General features: G+C 35.6%; 1 protein-coding gene across 2 annotated transcripts in view; it reads left to right on the top strand.

Annotated features, from left to right (window-relative positions):
• Positions 1-1,622: 1,622 nt before the first annotated feature.
• The window catches only part of tspan9a (tetraspanin 9a), a 241,296-nt gene continuing 220,333 nt past the window's right edge, over positions 1,623-22,585 (top strand). For both annotated transcript variants that reach the window (XM_067390091.1, XM_067390090.1), the window contains exon 1: positions 1,623-1,868. The gene's annotated coding sequence lies outside the window, so the exon portion shown is untranslated. The remainder of the gene's footprint in view (positions 1,869-22,585) is intronic.

The following is a 22,585-nucleotide window of genomic DNA, read 5'->3' as shown; positions in this document are numbered from 1 at the left end:
TATAAAGGTATATTAACAATTTTGAAGTGTCACAAGGTCATTCGGTTTAACCGTCCAAAGGCCAACACAGCCACTTCATTTGTGATTAATATATCTTAAAATTTAATAAATGTATATATTTTTTATCCTGGCATGATTTTATAACATCATATATTAACATAGTGCAAAATGGTATTCAATTCATATATATTCATTCATATATATATATATATATATATATATATATATATATATATATATATATAAGGGGGTAACATCATTATTATTAATGTATTATAACTGTGGTTATAATTATTCATGAGACCAAACAATGCATTATAAGGTGCATTATATATATATAAAGACTTTAAATAAAGTGTTACCATTTTTAATTGAATGCATCCTTGCTGAATAAAAGTATGAATTTCTTTCAATGAATCTTAGTTTTTATCTAAATGCACTGTTCAGGGGTGTAACAGCACTAAAACCAAATCTCTTTACCATATGCACTTCTAATGACTGTATTTTGTAAACTCCACCAATGTCCCATGTCTCCTCATGATTAAGGAAAGATAGCTCACCACGATCATTACTGTTACCATCTGCCAGTGCTCTTTTATAGGGTCATTTATAAAGAAAACTAACAGGGATGATTACATTTGGACACTGACTATCAGGCTAATTTAAAGATAAAGCGAGTCAGCGGAATCCCACACATGTGTAAACATTCTGTGGTGATGATTTTAGAGACACTGATGAACATACAAGAGCGGTTTCAGCCATGGACAACAACAATCAGAGTTACTTCTACAAGCAAAGAAAAGAGAGAGAGAGAATGAAATATATGATTCAGGCAAAAATAGTGCAGCAATAAATGTCTTGATGATTCCTGTTGATTGAGTATGCAGTACATCACTGCTCTACACTATGACAAAACTGCCTTCATGAGCAAATTATTTTTTAATGCTTTCAAGGGAAAGTAGCATTCAGTGAGAGGATGTAAACAATGCACAGCAGGGAGTGAAACAATTTGTAATGATAATGTTGAAGTTTGAGTCGCAAGAATATTGGGTGATTAATCTGCATGAGCTTCTTAACACTAGAGTTTTTAGTACATTGTGCTATTAATATAACAAATGAGCAGCCTTCCAGATTTCTGCATGTGTATGCAACACTGATTCAGGACAGTGGCAGTTATGAGATAAAATATGGCTTAACATCATCTAGTATGGACAGAGCTTTCACCTACCATTAACTATATCTTTACATATTTTTTGTATGGATCATGCTCTTCTTTAAACAAAACATTTACGCAAACCCAAACCTTAAACCCTTTTAAAAATCCCATAAAAAAATCACAAATGATATCTCTGCTCTCAAGGGTCTTTCTTGAGCAATTAAAGAGCTTTTTCCTTGAAAACTACAGTGATATAACATATTTTTTAATTTATATAAGCTTCAAATGTTCAAATTCATGAAACCACTACACATGGTAAGATGTGTTTCATTTCTGTACAGAATATTTAGTGAAAGCAGAGAATTTGACCTTGTTAAACATCATTCATAAAGGGAGCAGCAGTCACGCCTGTAGGAGTCAGTAAACCTCTTCCAGCCGCTGCGCCGCATTTCCGCTTCCACTGGACTCAAGAGTCCCCAAATCCCTGCAAAGAGCAGTGAGTGAGGCACTCAGAAGCACGAAAGGATTCGATATATGTCAGAATAACATTTATTCCTTACACAAGTCACTCCGAAAGTTTGTAGCTGCGCTCAAGTGGAATGCAGAGTTAAAGTAAACAAGGTTCCGCCGAGGAAAGACTTTCAGCAGCTCCAAACTTTGTTTTGTTATTTTGAGTGTTTGACAGACGCTTCCAGGATCAGACGCCGGACAGGTAAGAGCATGTTAATATAATGTGAACTCATAAAGAGTTAAGATAAAGGAGCTTTATTATTATGCACTGCTGACGCTCAATACTCGTATTTAAATCGATTGTTTGTTGTGTTATCTGCTGAGTAAAAGTTCTACTGATACCTTTCTGCCTTTGTGATAAATAACCGTTTAACATTTAAGCGTTTGCTTTGTCAAAGAATGCTACAATGTATCAGCATCTTTGCTGAAATTCTAAATACAGTAAAACTGTCAAAAATATTTGAACAGAAAAAGAGTAAAATGATACATTAGTTAACTGTTACATATAGGCTGAATGGGACACTTTTTTTTCCAAGTCATTTCAATGGCAAAAAGTGTCCCAATCATCCTGAATTCACCCTATATACATTACATATTTTACAATTTTACATAACAATAATATTTTTTTCTAACAGATGCTATAACATTATATCATATTAGAATCGTTTGATATTTTTTGTGAATAATTTGACTTAATAATGAATGTTATGTGTTTTCATTTCATACTATATGTTGGCATATCATAAAATATAAGAGGTGTAAAGACAGTTGTAAGAGTTTGAGATCTTAGCCGGACATCAGGGAGGAATGTTGGAGTACACACGCAGAGGTATTTCAGGAATCAAAGTTTAAATTCAGAGCTCTTTGAGAGACAACAGCTGAGAAGAGATCAATATGTTTCTAACGTGGCCAATGGAGACATCGTCTACTTCGTAGTCTCGTGTTTTCAGCTGTCATGTACACGGTCAAAACGAGATTTATAACACTCACGAGGATATATAGAATGATTCAGCCAGATTGAATAAATGAAATGTTATATGAAATATATAGTATAATATGAAATGTTTCTCATTTGAGAGAGATATAGCCCTGCGCACTTAATTTTGAGGAATGCTGAGGTTATCTGATGCCCCTTTCAGAGACGTTCGTCCACAGCAGGGCATATTTGTCCTTGTGTAAACAGTCTCCCCCTTCTTGCTTTGTGTCCCTGTGGTCTCAGACATGGCCATTGTGTTTACAGTCTAGATGATCAGCATGTATCCCTTTGACCCTGACCCTCACATTCCAGTTCTGCATCCTGCCTGGAGCAGGCGGTCCTCAGGACCATTGCTCTCCAAAGGCCTTCTGGTGGGGGAAAACATGTGGCAATATCCTCTGCGTGCATGGTGAGCACGTGGTGCGAGTTGTTTGTGGCCGATGAGTCCCCTCCCCATCAGCTTCATCGTCCTCTCCTTTTTAAAGAGCCTGTGATTAAACTCACTACACCAAGTTCTCTGTCTAATCAGACGCTTCAGCCGGATCTCATTGTTTTTCAGCGTATTATTGGAGTACTTGTTGCAAGATTAAAACTTGGATGTAACAAGCTTCAAAGCTTTGAAATCGAACACTTAGTTTGTGATTTTCTTTTTGGAGTATGACAAATGTTTTTGTAGTAGTGTTGTTTACACCATCTCTAGCTCTAACTCATCATGCTTAATTGCTCTGTTTTTCTAGCCTGATGTTCACGAACGTTCCTATTATCTCCAGCCGACTAAGCGTCCATGCACTCTCACACCCACAGTTGTTAAATCAACAGTTTTGTTCTCCCTTTGACCTCATTGGCTCATTTGACCAGTGCCAGGCTGTTCAGCGCAGAGAGGGATCACTGGCCACAGATGGGAACAAGAGCTGTTCTGTGCCTCTGCGGGTATGGGACAGTATCGGCCTGATGGTTCAAACTATGACTTAGCAGAAACAGAAGAAACATCAGCTTGACTCTTCACTTACAGCTGTGTGACATAAGCACAGTTAATGACATCTTGAGCAGTTAGCCTGCATGGCATCATCCTAGTTCAGTGGGGCTCTGTGACATCACCAACATAGATGTCATAGTGTTAGAAGATGTGGAGCTGACAATGTACATAAACGCTTACATTGTCTTCCAAAAGCATTTTTTTTTTTTTTTTGCAATGATTCCTAGAAGAACCATTTTGATTCCTCAAAGAACCATTTTTTTTCTTCATGTGAAGAACGTTTCAATAATCTGAAGAATATTTTTTTCCACTGTAAAGAACCTTTTGTGCAATGAAAATACTCCATGGATGTTTAATGTTCACTGTGAACCCTAACGCTCAAAATAATTAATTGGTTTGAGTAGGACAAACTTAAATTAAACATATTATTTCAGTCAGATGAACTTTTGTGTGTATTTAGCACTTTCTTTTTCTCTTTTTTGAGTTTACAGAACAGATATATTTAAGTAAACTGAACTGTTTCATTGCTTTAAGTTTTATGAACTCATTTTTTTTTCATTTAAATGAACTTAATTTGAACCAAAACTGGGCTGGGATTTCTGTTTCCCTGCATGCTTTGCCCATGCCACTCGAAAGGGACAGTAAATGCTAAAATGAAGTGTTCTATTATGTTTTTTTTGTGCAAGATTAATGTTAAGTGGGAGATTTAGTAGTTATTAATGTTTTGTTATGCTAATTTGGAAGAGTTTCTGTTAATATGGGTTTTTGGAGAGTTACTATCATGGTGACAAGTGGTGCATGAGGCTTGGTTTGAGAGAAGTATGTTAAATGTTTTATATTGCTGTACTCATTCAGCAAGCGCTGCATGCTTTTGCTAACATGTTAGCAAATTAGAATTTTCTGGAGTATCTAGTTATAGTTAGCTAAGTTTCCACTAAAACAAATTTTTACGCTGAGATTACATGTAGGGCTGTCAAACGATTAATCGCGATTAATCACGATTAATCGCGATTAATCGCGATTAATCGCATACAAACTAAAAGTTTGTCTAATATATGTGCGTGTACTGTGTGTAATTATTATGTACATATAAATACAAACACATTCATGTATATATTTGAGAATTATTTACAAGTATATGTATTTATTTATATTTTTATATAATTTATATTTTTAAATACAAATATTTTGTACATAAATAACATATTTCTCTTAAATATATACATTAACTTGTGTATTTATATTATGCATACAGTACTCACACATATATTATGCAAACTCAAACTTTTATTTTGGATGCGATTAATCATGATTAATCGTTTGACAGCCCTAATTACATGTATGATAAATGTATAATTAAGAACAATTAAAATATTTGAGTAAAAAATAAAAATCTGTCACTTAAAGGTGGTCTAAGCGATGTCACACGTTTTTAGGCCAAAACATTTTTTGTCACATACAGCAAACATCTCCTCACTATTCGCTAGCTGCCTGTCCCCTGAACACACTGTAAAAAAACGCGGTCTCTTTAGTCACCACAATCTCCAAAAACGGCAACAAAAACTACCTGGTTTAGCCTGGACCACGAAACATAATAAACATGCTCCAGCCAATAACCGACAACAATGATTTTAAATGCGCGTTCATGGCTGTTTCAGGAAGGAGGAGGAGGAGGAGGAGGAGGAGGAGGAGGAGGAGGAGGAGGAGGAGGAGGAGGAGGAGGAGGAGGAGGAGGAGGAGGAGGAGGAAGGGTCTAGCTAGCCTCTGTTTTGTTTGGCAACACTTCGAATGTCAACAGAAAGTTACTCCACCCAGGATTGCTTGGAGCACCTTTAAACTTTGAATTTCTTAACCTAAAAATTTAGTTGTAACTGATTGCCTCAATTTTCTTCTTCCAACTTATTTGGTTTTACATTGAGTCAGTGCCAACAACAAACCTTTATTTCTAAAAATAGCACAAACATTGGTGAAAAATTTGTCATTTTTTGAAATTACATTGAGCTGTTTTTGTATTACTGCTGTTAAAATTAAATAGAAGTACACTACCATACAAAAATTTGGTGTCAGTAAGTTCAGCTTTGTGATAACTATTTGGCAAGTACATTCTTGTCTATATTTTGATGCTGTGACTCAACCACATGCTGTTGTTTACAGTCATTCTATTTTGGAGAGCAGACTGTTTGCTATACGTTTTAAAGATTACACTTTGTGGCTCAACATGAATTCCTGAAGATGTGATGTTGATAGGGTTGGAGTTAGTTTATGAATGTGTGTTTGTGCATGTGTTTTAGGGTAGATAACTCACCGATGCCTTGTGGTTTATGGCATGCTGTTTACTGAGTCAAGCAACACTGTTTCAAGTATGTTATTTGGTCTATGTGTGCCTCTGCCAATTAAGCCCTCTTACAGCCACATGTTTAGCGTTCCCTGTGGAGAAAGCCATCCAGTTAGTTTTTCATAGGCAATTGAAAGCAATTGCCCTTTGAGTAGGTTTATCTCTGTTTTAACTTATTTCAACCGCACCACGGTTGATGAGTTAATGTGTGATTTAACACAACTATAATGATCGGTGTAACAGATGGTGCTACCAAAGCATTGCTGTGCCATTGTAAGGTGTTTTGAGTGCTTTAACATGTTACTATGCAGTTGTTGTAATAGGATTTTGCATAGTTTCTAGTTTATTCCTTTGATGGCAAAGCTACATAACGCAGCCATTACTCCAGTCTTCAGTATCACAAGATAATTGTGCTTCTTACAATCATTTTGTATGATGACATGTTTTAATTTATTGTGTGAAAGATGTAGAATGGTACATAATGGAACTGATTGGAAAGATGTCTGAAATAAACTCAAAAACTGAAAATTAGGCATATTTTCCCTGTTGTAGCAGTCAGATAACGTCAACTGACATTTTCAAGTTCTGTGTTTCATAAAAGTTATTACAATTATATTCCATCAGGCTTCTGGTTCATCTGACACTTGGAGAACATTGACTTACATTGCTGTAATCAAAAGCATATGGATTCTTCTGATCAGCCTGATGTGTGACTTTCATGTGTGTCTTTTATTTGGCTTTTGTCCTAATGCACCATCAATGCAACAGCATGTTCTGATGGGTCATGTTTTATTGAGTTGGAAATTAGATCATCGTTAAGGGAAAATGACCAGTGAAATCCAAGAGTGGAGAGCCAAGGGTTCCAGTGCTGCCTTCCATCCCTCTGTTTCTACTCTCGATATGGAGGCCAAAGCAGTGCGACAGTTTGTTCAGAGCGTGTGTGAGGGCACATATGATGGTGTCATAGACAATACGAGACTTTGACTAACTGAAGCCAGATGCCTTAGACTTTAGCCTTGGATGTGTCACTCTGCAAATTGAGGGAAACCACACGCACCATTGCAACAGACAGTTTATTGCAAGATTTTGAAGGAAGGGTTATGAGTCATTCATTTAGGGGGATTTCTTCTATCATTTGGATCTCCAGCCATAAAACACACTTCCAGAGTCTGCGACGTGTTCACTCTATTACTCAGATATTTTGAAGGTTGTGAATGTTTGTTTTACTTCCATTTTGCACCATTATCCATTTACCATTTAATTTTGTATGTGTCACTGTCTATCTTGGAAATCTTTAGTGATTCACTCTTTACTTTTTTCCACTTTGCCTTGGGGTCCTGATCAACCTGTTGGTTTTATATTGTGATAATGACTTTACATTTGACTGTACATTTACCCTAAAGATCCAGATCTTAATTAGGGAATTGGCAATTAGGGGTTCAAGTGCACAGCCAAGGATCAGCATTCTCCCCTAAAAGTGATGGGGCACAATGTCTACAACGTCAGCAAGGCTCGCCCCGATCGGCCTGACAGGGGCGCTACAGCAGTCAAAAGTATAAAATGACTCATAACTCCTGAACTGTTTGGCATAGGCTCAAGATGCACAAAATGCATGCCTCAGATTTGCTCGTTGTGAAATTTTCGGCTGTTTTGAATTTTTTGAAAAACCTACTTTTGCGAACTATTTCTATTGGCTCGATCAGAACCAAACCAGTGCAGCGTGATTCTCCAGAGTATGATTGTCAATAATTATCAAAAAAAGTTGAAATTTCGATTCCATTGTCCACCAAAATGTTTGAAGTGGGTGGATCAACTTTTACTAAAATGGCTCTTGTGAACTTGTGAACAGAATGAGATATTTTCACCACACTTAGCACACCTATGTAAGAGCTTATTCTGTGGTCGCATGAAAAAGGATACGGTGACTGGCCATTTGGTGGTGCTAAAACTGTGAAAAAAAAAAAAAAGCATGAAAACAGCTATAACTACTTAAACGATAGTCCGATTGACTTGAAAATTGGCATGCAGTGTCTTTGTCCATTGTGCAATGATTGTCTATGAGGACACTGACGTATCTCAAAAAACTTGTCTGCCATCAACCAATGAATTTTTTGAGCAGCTATCAGACAAGTTTAACGGAAGCCATTTGGAATGAAACTCACTGGGCCTTGGCTGTAAACGTTCTTTTCCATTTATGATCGAGATGGTTACAGGTTTGCTAAATGAAACATAATAGCTTATTTGTATGAAAACATAGTATTAAAAATGGCCCACCCCTAAACTTAACCCTTAGTGATGTTCACTATCAGTTCACCAAAATTGCCTTGAGTGTGTGTTGTTCATATCTGTGCCGTAACAGTTATCGGCTTGGATATTAGAGTTTCTTAATTATTTGTTTCTGCTTTTTTATGTTTAGAACTAGATTACCTTTGTCATCCTCTAATGCTCACTTAAAGTTAAACTTTAAAATCTTTAACACTGTTAAATATCAAAATAATATCCAATATGTTATAATGTCTAAATTCACTTGTAACATTTAAAACTATTAATTTTTAGTTTTTAGTGTTGTATTGTTTAATTTATTTCAACAAAGTAATATTAAATTTGATGTTAGCATAACATGAAAATAATTATTGGCTTATCAGTAGGTCTATGTCAAATTTTTTTTTTGTGCACATTTTTTCAAATTCCAAATTAGATTACTAGTTATCCGAAACTTGTGTAGCAAAACCTCCCAAAATATGTGAAAAACTGGATTCTGTACCTAAAAATGTATGCAGAGCTGTGCATGTGAGCACAGTGGGATGTTGAATGGGGTCCTGGAGAGCCATCCTCACTACCTGAATGAAACCCAGCTAACTGCACACAAAGGGACCTTATTGGCATGGCACAACCATCCCTTGCATCCCTCTCTGCCAGCACTTGGTTCAAAAGCACTTTTGTGAGCCCCTACATAGTTTAGGCCTTTTTTGGAATTACTACCTCACTGGCGATTAAAGACGTGGGTAACTATTACTTGGCCTGGTCTTCTTCACTGTACTATTATTACTGGGAATTTGATTCTTTATTCTTAACAGGGAGGAAGAGAGTAGTTTGGGAATGTACAATGTGTGCTGTTGATGTCATGTTCAAGCCTGTCCAGTAACTGATAGTATTTTACTTATCAGATAGGCAGCTTTATATAGTCGTCTTGTGAATGTACAGCAAATGTGTTTTGCCTGTTTTACCTCAGCTTTACCTCTTAAAAAATGTTAGACCAGTTTTTGGATCCTTTCCTGGTGTTCCAGAAGGCCTGTAAGATCTTAAGAGTGCGACTGAAGGCGATTTGTTTGGCAGCTATGTGGGCACGTCTGTCGACCTGATACAAACCATATTTGACATAGCTTTAATGCAGTCATTAGCGTATCAGAAGGCAGCAGAAAGCTTTTTGATTGCCTCATGTCCCTGCAGAGGCAGTAGTCCCGGGCCATTTATTTCTCAATCACACTAATTCATTCCTGAGGTTTCTCCTGTTTTGCATTACTGGACATACGGTATTGGCAGATTGAATGCTCGCCAATACTTGCTCTTGTCATTTTGACATTTTTCACATGTTATTTTGCATTACAGGAATATATCTGAAAAAGGCTGAACTATTTTTTCCATATTTAGCTGTCCTCAGGTGAAATCTTTCAGGTTATGTGGAATTGGATGCTATAGAAGAAACACTTCTTTAGAAGTGAGTTGTAAAATCAATGCTATAGATTTCATACTCTATCGCCTTGCGGTAAATGGCACTCTGGACATTGATTTCCTTTTTTCCTTCCTCCTTTCCTCTTTTTAAGTGTGTTTCTTTTGGCTTAACCTTTGTGTGTGTATATATCTTTGGGTTGAACAATAAATGATAGCCCATTATATATTTTTGATCATGTTTATGCATTTATTTTTATGCCCTGCAGACTTTTTGGGTTTTCTATGGCATTTGGTTCTAAATTCTGCTTGTCAACTTTATAGCCAGGTAAAATATATATTTATAATAATAATTAATATAGTTTTTCTGTAATTAAAAAATTAAAAACAATATTAAATGTAAAATGTTTGATGTAAATTATACATTAAAACGAATTCATATTATAAGTATAACTTATTTAAAGCTGCAGTCCTTAACTTTTTTTTGTGTTAAAAATGTACAAAATTATATAATGAGAATATACAACATGAATCCATTTTCCAAACCGTGTTTTTGTCTTATCCTGAATTATTATGGTACACTTATAATAAGTCTTTATATTCAGACTATTTCAGACCAGACTGGTAGGACTCACCGCAGAGTATCACAGTAACTGCGTGACTCGCCATAGACATACACGGAGAAAAGTAGCTCCGGCTAGAATGTTCCTCTGCAAGACACGTGCAGTTGTGTTTATTAACCGCTAGAGGGCCAAAAATTGCGGACGGCAGCTTTAAACTTTATAAACATAAATAATACATTTCTTTTTTTTTTTGTGACCAGTTGTGTATTGGGAAAAATGTTGGCAGGGCAAGCAGAAATCTAAAATATTGGCCTGACTTTGCAATCAGAAAAAAAATCCTTAATGTTGAGCCCTGATGTCTTAAGAACATACTGATGCTCATGGTTACTGCCTCTATTGAGGAGTCTAAAGGCAAGTCTTAAAGGGTTAGTTTACCTAAAAATAGTATCTTTATGGATCTTGAGAGGTGCAGTAACATTGCTGGCAATGGAGGCCTCACTGAGCCATCTGATTTCAACTTAGCATTAACTTTAGATGCTTACGTCACTGTTTAAGTAGCTAAATTGCATGGAAATTTCAAACATGTTTGTTATAGTGTAGTTTCATTTAAGATTATTTGGGAATTATTAGGTGCAGGCTTTAATAACGTTACAGACATTGTATATTAACATTGAATAGTATTACTTGGCATACTGTTTGTCAGGGTTGTGTGCCATTGAGAAAGCCTTTTGAGAAAGCCCTGTATTTGAATTGAAAGCAAACAGGTTGGATAGCTGTATTTTTGTTTTATTTTTTTTTATTTAATTTGAATTTTTTTTGCTGATAATGTATAGCTCTAGTCAAAATAAGGTGGTTTAGCAGAGCTCAAGCAATCTGGATTGCTGTTTTTCTCAACTCATACAAAAGTTCATCAGCCAGACCTCAAATTGTAGGATTTACACCAATGCCTCCCAGCAGAAATACGTGGTTTGTGAAATCAGCTAGTATGATGTGAGGTCGTACCACAGAGTTTGATTAGTACACAGATCATAGTTTTTCTTGGAAGACCTCAAAAAGGCTGCCTTTATAACAAGTAAATTCTTTCTGATTGACTGTGGTAACCTGTTGGCTTGGTAAACCACCAATGCTACATTAGTCTTACAATCACACTGTAACATAATCTGTGTGATTGCTGGGGGAGGATGTGCTTTTTGTAACACAAATTAAGATATTTTGTCTCTCAGTTGACAGTCAACGATGAGTTTAACATACGAGAATGTACCTCATTGGTTTTTGCACGTCAAGAAAGCATGCTTGAACTTACTTTTACTTTGGGGATTGGCAAGAGTGCATTCTTTTTACTGCTTAGTGCTATATGCGTAAATAATAAATGGTCCTCTGCCGCCATCTTTTTTAAGAAACAATTGAGTACTGTATATTAATGATATAATGATACTGAAAGAGATAAGATATGAAAATCTGTCTCGTTGTTGTTTCATTCTTATGGTTTTTGTGCACTTTATAAAGAACACATGCGGAAAACAGCATATGCACTAATAGGTTTATTAGTGAGGAGTTTGGAGCAGCAGATTAAGGTCATGTTTACGAGCGCGTTTTTACAGCGCAGCTTTTTTAGGGCATGAGACCAGATCATTCTCTCTCTGAACACACACATATACTACACATATACCAGATTGATAATGGCAGTCGGAAGAGAGAAAGATGTCATTTTTACTCCCATTGCCACCGTATGAACACCCTCGGCAGCGTAACTTGTTTGTAATTTGATGAAAAGGTAATACTCGGTCCAATTTTATTTCACTTAATCCTATTTTATTTTTATGTCAATTAATGCTAACAATTTGTGATGGTTTTACAAACTATAGAATAAAAGACGCATATGGAATCGCAGCTTTTTTCTATTTTATTTGTGAAATGAGGTACCTCACTTTTTCATATTTCATATTTACTTATTTAAGTATGTACACTGAAGGAGGCTGTACTGTACCAACTACCTGAGGGGGGACTAAGTGCCTCCAAACTAATTTGCACTACTGTCTGAACAAAATAAATGAAAAGAAACCTAGCACTGGGATTTTTTTTTTTTCCTGTTGTACCGAAGTAACCGAACTCGTATGAAACCATGACCCCAAAACTGAGGAATACCGAAACCGTGACTTCTGTGCACCGTTACACCCCTAATATACAGTATAGCGATCATGTCTCTCCAGACAATTTGGACTGAACCACTCAATTCATAAGGATTAGTTTTATAATCTCTTTATGAACTTTTTGAATGGACAAAGTAGAACTTGCATGGACTGTCAATGGAGAGACGGAAATGTATCAGATTTCAATAAAATTTCTTCATTTGTGTTTTGAAGATGAGCAAAAGTTTTACAGGTTTGGAATGACATGAGGAAAATTATGACACAATTTTAATTTTTGGGTGAACTAGCCCTCTAAGTAAGTCTGCAGAAACTGATGATTTTCAGGTAATAGATGCATGGAGTTTTCTGACGCACTAGCAAAAAATGGGGGAAAAAAATCTTATGGTGCAAGTATGGTATCAGATGATGATAATGTGAATGTTTAACATATAAATATTCAATAAAATTACTTTAAGGGTTCTTAAAAGAATATCTTGGTTTTATTGTGGGTATGTAGGTTCTTTTCCAAAAAACATGGCAATACCATGATACATTAATTTCTGTATGTGGTTTGCATCCAATTAATGTGATTTAATTTCATTTCTCTTAGACTCAGGAATCTGTATATTAGAATTTGCTTGTTGGTAATGCTTTTTGAAAGGCACTAATTATGTCCTATGTAGGGAGTCTAAATTTAGACTTTATGATTGATATGCATAACAGGGTCTGTCTAATATGACCCATAATTCTAGCCTGGTTTTCATGTCAATCACTAGCCATTGTTTGAGTAATCCATTTACATTTTTTTAAAATGGCTAATAGCTGGGTGTCAATAAAGCCAACAGACAGATTCTATTCTGCATAGTGTGTAAAGAATATTTTGTGCACAACTCATTCATAATAGCTTGATATATTCAGACATGTTCAAAATCACTAATGCTTTATAAGATTTTGTCAGAATAACAAAATAAATAGCACAAAGGTGAAGGCCAACATTTTAAATATGGCATGTATTCGACTCTCGTTGAATGCCACTACCATGATTTCTTGTGTTTGTGTCTGTGGTTGTCTCTCAGGTTTTGGGTTGTCCTGTGTTTTGGAATGCTCTTCATAATTACTATGTTTCTTTGGCTGTTTCTGGAGATATTCTTTTCTATTCAAAGGTGTGGCAGTGTACAGAGACATGCTATGCAATTTTGCCATCATGGATCTATTTGGTGATGTAGGGCAGGACATTTTAGGAGTGACAGACCTCCACCAGTATATAAAAAGCTTGTAAGTATCATCATAGAATACAACTCATTAAATGAATCTAGTTTTTTTGAAGTGTGGTGGATCTGGTCAAATGGAAAACAAGTTGGCTTAAACAGGCCACAAGTAATACACACTAAAATACACAATTTTAGTGTGGTCGTAGATGTTGTGTGCCCTCTGCTACTTGTAGGTTCTGACATTATTTTTCATGTGGTTCAGGTTCAGTGATGCTCGCTGTTGACATACTGTTATTTATAATGAAATCATTTGGCTCACACAGTTAACAATGGGGGACAATGCAAATATTGGACTAACTGACAGAGATCAATGGTATTAATAAAAACAAGTCTTGGCTAACATTTGCTCTGTTATTTGATGGCTTAAATAAATGTTAATGTGTTTGTTGATCAGGAGTATTTAATCAAGAAGTAATGTTGAAGAAAAGTCTGGCTTTCAGTCTCTCCTACATGAAACACTTGTGAACTTGAACTGAAGCCCTGTTTTTACAGCAGCGATGTAACCAGCTCCATATGCAATTCCATAAATCTTATCACCTCTTTTAAAACTTATTCAGAAGCTCTTATGCATAGCCAAGAGCCCCCTCTATTTCTACATGGATTTATTAGCTGTGGTGGGGTGTGCAATCAGTTTGCCGGTGTGAGAGGAAAACAGACTAGTTTGAACTGTGCTGTAGATCTATAGAAGACAATGAGGCACTTTTTTTCTCTTTTTTTTTTTTAAAGTAAAAAAAAGAAAATAAATAAATAAATAAATAAATATATATATATATATTATATTATATTATATATATTATATTATATATATATATATATATATAATATATGTATGTCTATGTAGTAATTAAAAATGTCATTGTCAATGTAAAATGATAAATTCAGATTTAATCAGATTTAAGCTGGCTGAGCTTCACTAGAGGACCAAGAGTGTTGTTGCTATGTCAAAGAGACGCTGTTTGGCCTTTCTAAGGTGGACAGAGTGGTTAAAAATGATTTTTAATCCTGTTCCTGAACATTACGATCCCAGCGTTTATCTGTATGCTGCACATGGAGGACAGCTTCCAGAGCAGAGTACAATGCTGGATTCTCCTGAAAGATGGAGCAGTTCCCATTTTGTTGGGACATCAGTCGTTTATGAATTACAACCTGTAATTGTTTTATTATTTGCTGGCGTTTTTTTTTTCCAACCTTATATTGTTGCTACGATGTAAACAAATGGCAAAACTATTTGGCTCCGCTGGCCTGTTAATTAACATTACCAATACAGGCTCATTGGAAAAAGGTACCTGGGTCCACATTTTTGCAAAAAGCTAAATGCGTACCAATACGTACATATCACTGCAGTTTCTAACAGAAATGAACACTAGAGGCAGTAAAACAGCAAGCACTTTTAATAGTTTTCACACAATTATGATTACAGGGGCAGATTATGGATTAATAAAGACACTTTTTACCATAGTGCATGATTTGTAAACAAATATATTTTGGAGTTTGCATGACTTACCCAGCTCTAGATGTTCAGTTTTACTGACGTAACAAGCTTGCTCGGTAGCGCAGCTGCATGGTACAGAATTGTATTTGCGATGCGAAGAGCTCGAATCCAGTGAAAGACTAATCACGGTAAAAGAGCTCAAAGACAAGAGTTCAAAAACAAACTAAAATGCCATGGTTACGATTGTGTTTTTATGTCACATTTGGTTTTATTAACACTATCAAGTAGGTTTTGGGTTTAGTGTAGGTGTACGTTAAATGTGGAGCATTAAGCTTTTAGCACCACTCACTGGACATTTCAGTTCAGAACTGCGGTGATGCATACAAACCCCAAAATAATAAAACATTGCCATATTCACGTTCATCTGTTCCGGAAAAATCTATACACGCTTTTAGCACCACTCACTGGACATTTCACTTTGAAACTGTCATGAAATGTGCACGGCGCGACGTATTTTGTGATTTGCAAAAATGTTGACACAGGTACGTTTTTCTAATGAGCCTGGGCTGAACATTACAGTGCTGATGTAGTGTTTGTTGTAGCTTTTGTAAGCTTTCGCTTTTGTACGATTGTTCACTGCCCCTTTGGAAAAGCCCCTTTCATCCTGTGAAATCCGTGCTTTAAATCTGCTCCGCACGATCCTCTTGTTCATTAAGATTCTCAGGGTCTGAATGCGGCTCGAATTTGTTTGAAATTGATGTCATCCTTAATATTTACACCTGAGCAGATGAAACTCATGGTTATGGGGCATGAAATTAATGGAAATTGCTCTTAGCGGTTAGCCAATCACAACAGCTAACCAATTTGTATTTCGAAAGGAGAGCCTTCTTCGAAGCAGGAACTAAATGGCGCTTTCGAGCCAGCCTGGGAAGAGAGGTACTGTAATAATGTAAAATATGTGAAAAATGTGTTTTTTTAACGTGTTTTTAGTACGCCCTAAAAACAAAATCAAGACTTCGTAAAAGCATAATAGGACACCTTTAAGTGTGGCTTTAGTGTGCCAGTTAATTAAATAGGTTTTCATGCTTCAATGATTAAAAAAATACATTATTTTTCACATATATTACATTGTTGCAGCACCTCTCCTTCCAGTCTGTCAGTAACACTTTGTTTAGTTCCTGCCCCTATGAAGCCCCTCCTTCCGAAAAGTGTAATGTTCTCTGATTGGTCAACTTGAACAGTGTGTTGTAATTGATCAGCTGCTTCGAGCGTGTTTTTGAAATGTCACAACACTTAACATTGCTGTGAGATTCAGCACATTATTAACACAACTCAACCAGGCCTCTTCCTTTTTTCTTTTTCTTTTTGCATATGCCTTGGTGGGAATTATTTAAATGAGGAATAAAGTATACGTTCCCCAGAAGAAAACTCAAGAATACAATCAAGGCATTTCAGGGAAGTTCAGAAACAGTGCTTAATGTTTAAGTGAATAACTCCCTTTTGGTCATTTTTTTAATGAAAACTATGATGAAAAATGTTTGTTGACCAGCTTTTTTTCCCATGACTAAGACGAGACGATGACAGTTTCTTATCAGGACAAACCGAATCACTCAATAAAATAACTTTGGCATCACTTATTAGATTAAATGGATTCCTTGTTCCATTACTCAAAATCATGATTTATTTCTAACTTTATTTCATAATTTTAAAGTGTAATACATTTTGGATTTAGAATATAATAGAATATAATAGATTTTAATTTGATCCTTAGCAAGCAACATTTAATTATCATCTGATTGTGTATAATCCTTATATTTCCTCTAATACTTTTTGTATCATAAAATTCTAAAGTTAGCTTAAAAATGAGCTAAAGCCTCTGGCTGAGATCCTTACTGCTTTTGAGAGCAGTCATATTTTTCTGCACCTGAGGCATTTGCCATCTGGCCAGACCACCATCCACCGCTACTGACCTCCCATGAATGATATCCTCATAGTGATGACCGTCTTTAGTCAATTCCATCCCTCATTTCTCAGCGTGGTGAATAGCCTGTCTGACTGATTGATATGGCATTTCCTTGGAGAGATCGCACTCAAATAAAATGACACGACATGGCTGTATATCACTGTTCAGAGTCTGATATTGCTGTCGAAATCCATTTTTGATGCGAGTGCATTTCAGCGTGGCTGGCGATTAATCTCTCTTTATATATTATTCTGTTTTTTCTGTATTACACTTGGAGTGTTTCTGCTCCAAGCAGCTCAAAAATAAATTTAAACTTATTGTATGTACAGTGGATATAAAAAGTCTACATGTTTAGTTGTTTCGATGTAAACTAATTCATTTTAGTTTTTAGATTTATATAATTATTATTATTATTTTAAATAAAATCCATAATTTAGTGCAGTGATTAATTAACAGGTGAGTAGTACAAATGCAATGGTCACATTGATTGATGTAGTTTGATCGATGACTTTATTGTAGTTGACACTTTTGATCAAACCGATTTTAATAGGAGTAAATGGGATCTAACCCATAAGGTTTAGATGTTTCACATATATTTTCTCTGCTGACTCAGCAAGTCTGTTGTAAAGGCATTTGGAAGTTTTGTTCATCTTCTAGTATTGGTTACATGATATAGATGGGTGGGGAATCTGTCTCAAATAATCCATTGAAACATTTACACAACCTGCCTCTCATCCCATAATGCTTTGCTGCTTCATATGGGAGATTGAATGTGTCCTGGCTTGCTTTGGCAGGATGTGTTGTGATGCATTGGCTGTGTTTGGATAAGACTTTAAATGAGGGGGAACTGAATGAGCTCCACACCTATTGTCCAGTGCTCAGCAGTAGACCAATGAACAGAGGGTGTCAAGGAGAGGGCATGCAACCGTGCTGGTGTGTTTACTGAATGTAAGCCAAGTACTGTAAACTCGATGGTTGGTCTTCAGAGGGAACAACAGCAACGTGGAGAGTAGATGGAAATATTTACCCCAATCTAAAAATGTAGGACTGAGATTTACTGAACATGCTGACGTTTGACCTCAGCATCATTGATTTTTATCACAACACTTGTGGTGTTTTAGATAAAGGTGCTTCCTGCATGCATTGTGCTAGTAATTGCTTTTGGTCAAGGTTAACAGTCATATATTGTCATCTACATCGGAAGTCTATTAGGCTATTTATACAACATGCCCTCTTCATCAGCCAGTTAGCCTTGTTTCAAGGTTGATTTGTCGCATAGAAGGTTAAAATGAATGAAAGGAAAGATATTTTTAAAGGGGTCATATCAGTCAAATATTTATTTTCCAAATTTTGAAATAATAAAGAATTTGATTTCCTATTAAATATTGTCATTTTGAGACAGATAATATAAATAAAATAAATACATCTGAGAGCTTTATTTCCCTCCATAGACAGCCTATGCAATTGAAATTTTGATGCTTCAAAAAGTTCATAAAGAGATCGTAAAACGTATCCATACGTATTTAGTCCATATTTTGTCCCCCCCCCCCCAAAAAAAAAACAGATTGAATTTAGGCTAATATTCACATGTAAACATTCATCAACGCAATGTGTGCTATTTTTCCAGATTTGTAACAATTTATAATCCTACGGCAACACGGGAATACATCAAAATGTTGCTAAATATGCAAATTGTTGTTCATCGCATACATAAACCCTCACTCTGAGTTTGCATGTTTTGATGTCCAAATATTTTTGTTCAAGAAATTACAGTGACTGTAGCAAGAAGTGGCCAAATGTTAATAGATTACGTGAACTTCTAAATTATATTTTTATTGGCCAAAGGATTTGATCATGATGTAAAGCAAATTTGCCCAATCTTGTTCCTGGAGATCAGATCCAATACACCTATCAAGTGCTCCTGAAAATCTTGTCTTTGTCTGAAATTGCCCCCTATACCCTTAAATAGAGCAGTATTTGAGGGCACAGCCATAGTGATGTCGGAAACCATAGTGGAAATTATTAAGAGCACTCATTCAATCCCACAATGCACCACAATAACGAATAACAATTCACTCCCTCAAGTAAACTATATAGAGAATAGTGAATGAGGGTATAGGGGGCGATTTCAAACACGGGGCTTAATAAACTGGTTCAGTTGTGTTCGATCAGGGTTGGAGCTGAACTTTGCAGAAAGGTCAATCTGTAGGAACAGTAATGGGCACCCATGCTGTAAAGTGTAACAACAACAACATTCACACCCTCTGCAGGGATTTGTTATAATAAGTAATGATTATGTTGTTCAATAAAACCATTTGATTACTTGTTTTTAAAACTTTATTTGAACCAGCTATTTCTTCATTCTTATTATATATGCATTTAAGTACTTTTGAAGGATCCCAATGTTAGGAAAGATTGAAGTTTAAAGCCTGAAGTTTGTTTTCAGACTATAATGGATTGCACATTTCAGGATGGATTGTTTTATGAATTTGTCTTAATGTAATCCAGGCTTTGAAATAGGCTGTTATATAGTAAAAGGATTTGGCAGTGCAAGCTGTATTTGTCCCAACAAGAAACTTGCAGCAAAGTGCTGTTTCTCATTGTGCAAAAGAGGAATTTACACAGAAGTATTAAAGGCACAGCATAATATTTTTTTTTTTTTTTTTTTTTTTTTTTTTAGCATTTTATTTACATTTATTTTTCCATTAAGGGAAAAATCTGATGATTTAAGAAATCTGTATGATGTGACCCCTTTAAGTAATTTTTTAATGCCTTTTTAGTTTTAGGAGGTAATACCAGAGTTGGTCTGCTCTGAAAAAGAGATTTCCACTGTAGGCTGTAATTGTATGTAAGCATCAGTTTGTGTGTGTGTCCATGTTTACAGACACACTTTCAGAATTCTCCCTCCGGCACAGGAACAGTGTGCTCATGTGTGACACAGCGTTTCCCAAACAGCATCAATACAAACAAGGTTAAGCAGAAAAAATGACTGTCGTTTGCCTGTTGCCTTTTTTTAAACTGCACAGAGTGCAGACCTTTATTCCAAGCCACAACAACTACAAAAAAACAACCAAAAGTCATTAATGATATTGGGGCTCACTGGAAAATTCCAGAATAAAATGTAGGAATGGTTGTATTAAAAATGCCACGTATGACGCTGTACTTCTTTTTCCGAGAGATAAAAAATAAGAAAGCGAGGGAAACAAGGCAATGCTTTGCGGTTGAGCCGTAAATGAAGCATTCAAACATGTGCTGTGGCTAGAGACAGGCTGTGGGCATGAGAACGTACACCAGGATTCAAGAAAAGAGGTGGAAAAAGGAAATAAAAATGGTCCACCACAGAGTCAGTGAGCAGCTGCTGAGTGGAGACTCGTGCTCGTCCAGTCATTCAGTATGATCGCTTTGGAATGCAGCCTGGCTCTGCTCTTGGTCCTGTCTAATTTAGCAGCACCAAAGACAGGCGCCTACATGATATTGATGATCACATACCACATAGTTTGTTTTGGGTCAGATATGAACCTCTCACTGCTGTCTTCACTTTATTTATTTATTTATTTACATTTATTTGTATAGCGCTTTTCACAATACATATCGTTTCAAAGGAGCTTTACAGAGAATGCATGTCAACATTACAATTTAGAGACTTTTGTCAACATGAACTTCACAACGTGATAGTGTTAGAGGTGTTGTGAGGACTGAGGTGATAGTTACATGAAACCTGTTGACAAAGTTATGTTGGATTTAATTAACGTTATTTATTTCAGTAAACTTAAGTTTATTACATAAGGTTAATTCAATGCCATTTAGTTGAGTCAGCTTAATATTCTTTATTTTGTCCAAAACTATTAAGTTTATTTATGCTAAAATTAATATCAAACAAAAATGAAAACAAGTAATCCAGTTTATTTGATTAGTTTATTTAGTGAATACGTTTCGGAACAATTTTCACAACTTTTACTAATGTAATCTAACAAGACTAATGTTCACAAAATCTTTACTATGTAATTGTTGTATGAATTGTTACATCCATGGCATGCCCAACATAGTTATTTTTTTATTATTAAAACAACTTTAATTGTTGTTAGCAGGTCCTCGACCCAAGCACATGCTCTTCACCACAATGGTAACCCCAAAACTATTAATATACCAGATACTCTTTTAAATATAAACGAATTGTGTTGGATTAAGTTCATTTACTTAATTAAACTGAACAAGCATCAAATGCTATTTTTGGCCTACTTAATTGAAACATGCTCTTTCAAAATGAAACAGTTGTGTTTTGGCTCAACTCAGTATTTTCAAGTCAGTTTAACACAATGCAATTGTTTGAATGAGAAACCTAAGTTTTTTTTTTTTTGTTTTTTTTTAATAAACTGAACAGTATTGTAAAATCACTTTTTTTTCAGTGTACTTTGCCCTTATTTACATTTTTTTTTTTTTAATTATTGATTTATTTGCATATATTTTATTTACTTGATTTCATTTACACATTTAGTGAAACTGGAGGTTCTAAAATTATTAGAGTCTACAGCTAGAAAAATTAATGACTGGACTTGAATGTATCTGTGAGGAGTTGATTGGGATGTGAAAAGTGGACATTGCATATCCAAAATTGATCTATTTGGCAATTTGAACCTGGTTGCTTATCTAAAAGAATAATGCATTTGGGGGCCCCGCAAGGTCGTGTTAGTTCACCCATCTTGTTTACGTTATATACTAATGAGTGTGTGTCATGTCAGGATAACAACTTCTTAATCAAATTCTCAGACAACACAGCTATATTGAGTTTATTGTACAGGAACACCACACCTCTGCAGTATTTTTCAGAAGTTTCGAGATTTGTAGGATGGTGCGATGATAACTCCTTGATTTTTAAATGGAAAAAAGACTGTTGAAATGATCTTTGACACCAGATCTGTGTGGGACCATAGCCCTGTAATAATACATGGAAATATTATTGAACAGGTTTCATCTTATAAATACTTAAGCGTTTATATTGACAATTCATTATGTTGGTCTTCCCACATCGACAGTCTGTGTTCTAGATTGCAGCAGAGGCTACATTTTTTTTGTTAAGGTTAAAAATATTTGGGGTAAATCAGATTTTATTTTTGTTTTATCAGTCTGTTTGTGAGAGTTTGATAAGATATGGAATAACAGCATGGTATGGAAACCTGACTGTCCAATCAAAATCAAAACTTGTACGACTTGTACACACTGCTCTAAAGATTGTAGGGTGTGATGTGAAACGACCTATATAGGAGACATCTATTCTAAGATGAGCTAAGAAAATTGTTGCTGATCATACACATTTTACATGGGGATTTTAAGATGTTACCCTCAGGGAGAGATTTGGAGGATTTTGATGTGCAAATCAAATCGCTACAAAAATTCTTTTGTACCCACTGCAGTTAAACTAATCAACAGGGAATTGCATTAATGAAAGAACAGGTGGGGTATTGTTGTTTTCTTTGGATTGTGGTTATGAGTAATTTATTATGTGTGTATTGTTTATGTGAGTTTAATGTTGTACTGGCCATGGTTGTCCAAGATGAATTTCCCAGCAATGGGACAATAAAGTATATCAAATTCAATTCAATTTAGA

Source organism: Chanodichthys erythropterus, chromosome 7 (genome assembly GCF_024489055.1).
Source record: "Chanodichthys erythropterus isolate Z2021 chromosome 7, ASM2448905v1, whole genome shotgun sequence".
NCBI classification, from domain to species: Eukaryota; Metazoa; Chordata; class Actinopteri; order Cypriniformes; family Xenocyprididae; genus Chanodichthys; species Chanodichthys erythropterus.
This window is presented reverse-complemented; position numbering and strand designations above follow the sequence as displayed.